The sequence below is a fragment of the Bison bison genome, unplaced genomic scaffold (assembly GCF_000754665.1).
Source record: "Bison bison bison isolate TAMUID 2011002044 unplaced genomic scaffold, Bison_UMD1.0 scf7180017864349, whole genome shotgun sequence".
In the NCBI taxonomy this organism is placed as follows: domain Eukaryota; kingdom Metazoa; phylum Chordata; class Mammalia; order Artiodactyla; family Bovidae; genus Bison; species Bison bison.
Genome location: NW_011494921.1, coordinates 905,381 through 909,349, shown reverse-complemented (window position 1 = coordinate 909,349; position 3,969 = coordinate 905,381).

The following is a 3,969-nucleotide window of genomic DNA, read 5'->3' as shown; positions in this document are numbered from 1 at the left end:
GTGAGGCAGTGCCCTCCGCCTGCTTTGCCCGGGGCCTGAGTCAGGGCTCTGCCAGGCTCACCACCAGACCTGAGATTGGAGAGAAGGCACTGGGTTTTCGAAGATCACCTTGCAAATACCAAGAGACGCACTCCTTCAGTTTCTACCAGGGGTGCTCAACAGCTCTTCAAGGGGATACATAAGCCCTGACCGGAAGGAGACAAGCCAGGATTTGTCAGAACAGCTTAGCTGAGTCAATAATTCCCAAATTGTTACTAATGATTTGTTGAAAATGAGTAACTTGTAGCGCCGTTGGTTTCCTCCTTCCCTCCCTCTCTCTTTTCTTTTTCTTCCTTCCTGTCAACAAATACTGGCAAACTGATGCTCCAAGGGACACTTGTAAAAGCTTTCCTTCCTTTAAGCGCTGTGGCCTGTCTTTCCAGAATTCTTCCACTTGTTTTCCTCCTTCCCCCTCCCCCAGTCTGTGATTGATTTTCATCCAGTTATTCTGACCTTGTGTTGGTTTGTTCGTGCCAAGTTGGAAGCAACCAAGTTGTCCAATAATAGGAATTTAGTTGGAAACAAGTCAAATGGTTAACAATAGTGTGTTGCTTAAATAAATTATAAAGGTGTCTTACATTATATCCCCAAACTTTAAAAGTGATAACATCCATTTCTGCCTGTTTCTAAACTTTCATGAACACATTGACAGATGAGCAAAGCAGGTTAAAAGTAAATCAGAAAAAAGTTAAACCTAACACAATTCCAGATAATTTTTTCTGCTGTATCATCTATGACGTAAGATCATTTTATTTTTCTAAAATCAGCTGACGTTCACTACATTAAAAGAGCTATTTATGTGTATATATATAGTCAAGCGAAAAGAAGATAACAACGGCAGCAGTGTTTCCAGCCATCTAGTGACAACCATGATTATTTCGGTACCTTCCCAACCAGATGATGTTCTGCTCACTGACCTAAGTTTCCCCTCCCCCGCTCCACCCCACCTGGCTTCTGTCAAGCTCCGCAGTGACGCTCATGCGGCTGAGTCCTCAATCCTTAACCCACAAGATAGGCCCCGCAGACACGCCCACTCGCCCCACACTGCCCCTGACACACCACAGGTATTTGTGAGTGGTCTGCGGATAATGCCCACCACCCCAAGATAGTCCCACCATAATTCTGAAAACTGTAACTGTTACCTTTGCGTGCTTAGTCACTTGGTCATCCAACTCTGTGACCCTATGGACCATAGCCTGCCAGGCTCCTCTGTCCATGGGATTTCTCCAGGCAAGAACACTGGAGTGGGTTGCCATTTCCTTCTCCAGGGTATTTTCCCGACCCAGGGATCAAACCTGGTCTCCTGCATTGGTAGGCAGATTCTTTAATATCTGAGCACCAGGGAAGCCTTTGCAGGTGTGATTAAGGATCTGGAGACAGCAGTTATCCAGGATTAGCCAGGGAGCCTTGAGCGTGATGATGTGTATCCTTGTAAGAGGGAGGCAGAGGGAAGTTCAGTGCACTCACGGAGGGGGAAGCGATGTGAACACAGAGCAGAGACTGCGAGATTCTGGCCTTGCGGGCTGGAGCGATGACCTCAGGCCAAGGGAGGCGGGCATCACCGGAAGCTGGACGTGACAAGGAGCAGGCTCGTCCCCAAGTCCTCTGCAGCAGGCACTGCTGACACCTGGGTTTCCGCCCCGAGATACAGGTTTCGGACTTCGGTCTTCAGAGAAGACGCCTTTCTGTTGTTGCCAGCCACCCAGTCGATGGTGATTCGTCAGCGCAGTCACAGCGGTCAGTAAGTATTTTTAGAATAAATGAAAGAGACACATTTGTTTTGTTTTTGCAAAAATGGGTTCACTCTGTGCCCTAATCACGTTGTGACTGTTTCTGCTTTCTGCCCAGTCTTGGGAAGCAGAAGGCGGCTTCTATCTTCGCTCAGCGCTTAGCCGTGAGCCAGCTGGCTGCAGCCTCTGAACAGGTATGGAGAGCCACGCACCTGCTGCTCCTCGGTTTCACGAATCCGTTGCAGCGCGCTCACTGCATCATGCAGGGGTCGGGGGACGAGGAGAACGAAACTCAGATAAGCCAGGAGCCTCGCCGTAGCCACCAGCACTACAGCGCTGCCACTCAGTGGGCTCATTCGAATTCCTTCTCTTCTCCTTCAGACAGAGGAGCTGTGGTCAGAGCACACAGGTGGAGCGTCCTGGCCACGAAGGACTCTGGACATAAGTGCAGAATAAGGGTCCAGCTGAAGGGACAGATCTGGGTGTGTTTTGCCCAGAAATGTGATTTAGTGTCCTAAAGACAGCAAAGGAGACCACAAGATAAAATGCAGAAATCCGGGGAAGCAGATTAGACTCAAAAGAAAGCAGAAATTATGTTAGCACTGCAAGGGAAGTGAATTTACTTCTTAGGTTTTCAAACTTACTCAGAGATGGTTTTATGAGACCATGTGGCTTATGTAGGGTGGATGTCACTGATGCGCTGGTCTGATCTTCGAGGAGAGAAGGGCAATGAGAAATGCACAGGAGACAGAGGACGTCAGTGGAGCCGGAGAGGAGAACTCACACAGGAGGCCAGGAGACAGCGTGTACACAGCAGTGAGGGGTCAGCACGGCCCCGGGTGTGTGGTCGGCAGTGTGTGAGCAAAACGAGTCAGACGTCACAGCAAGACCGAGGAGGAGGACTCTGCCGGAGCCAGACGTCAGAGCAAGACCAAGGAGGACTCCACTGGAGTCAGACAGCAGAGCAAGACCCTGGAGGAGGAGGACTCCGCCGGAGTCAGATGTCAGAGTAAGACCGCGGAGAGGGTCTCCACTGTCATGAGTCTCCATTCGGGACCTGTTGAAAATTCTCCAACTCACCCAGGACCCTGGTTCTGCAAACATCGAAGACGAGTATTGACGTAACGAGGTTTTCTTCACAGTTGTTAAAGACTGAGTTTTTGTTCAAATAATCTCATTCATCTGAACTGTTGGCTGACAGGTATTTCTTATTAAACTATCATAGCTCTATTGTTCTTCCTCAGCTGATACATGGGTTTTCAGCTCTGAGAGAGAGCAGTACCTTTTGTGTAGAGTGTTTCCCTTCTTTCAAGTGTCCGCGAGGATCTCCCCTGTGGTCCAGTGGGTAAGACTTCGTGGCTCTACTGTAGGGGTCACAGGTTCGATCGCTGGTCAGGGAACTAAGATCCAGCAAGCCATGAGGTGACGACCAAAAAATAAGTTAATAAAAAAACAAATGTTGAGTGTTCCTTGGATCGCTACAACGTCTCTTCCTGAAAGCGGGCAGTCTGAGGTCCCCAGGGGCAAGCGGAGCCCCCACCCTCCACAGGTCCTAAGATTAGGAAGGGCAGAAGGTAGGGCCACATTTCCTGTTCTCTCAGCTGCCTGAGTTTAGGGGCTGCTCGGAGCGTGGACCTTGGCCGTGGGCTTCTGTTCTCCTTTGAGCGCACTTGGCACTTCCCCGGCTGAGCCGTGTCCGGCAGGCAGCGCCGAGGCCGCTGGTGCCCGTTATGAGCGCAGCGGCTCTGACACTCCCGGCCACAGCTCACTGCTGCTCTCACTCTCTGTTGCTCAGGGAACCAATAACCTGAATGTCAGACTCAGGGTATTCTAGTTAGGTTCAAAAATGTTCCGTCTCACTCGGGCCATCGCTTTGCTCATCTCCCACTCCTGAGTCACGCTGGCCCCCCAGGAGTCGCCTCTAGCTCTAGATCACCTGAGACCCGCGGCTCAGACGCCGGGAAGGCCTGGGACGGACGCCCCGGGACTCACGTGCACCAGCCTGCTGTCCCCAGAGCCCCCAGGGCCTCCGCTTTGACCTTCCGAGGGCCTTGCCTTTACTGCCCGATGACAGTTTAGTGCCCCCAGGCACGCTTGGGCAGAATAACTAGGCGGGCACCCAGTTAATCCTGCCACGTGAAAGGCTGGCCGGCACTGAGGGTTAGTGAGGAAAGCAAGCACCCGAAGCAGTCCGCGGGGA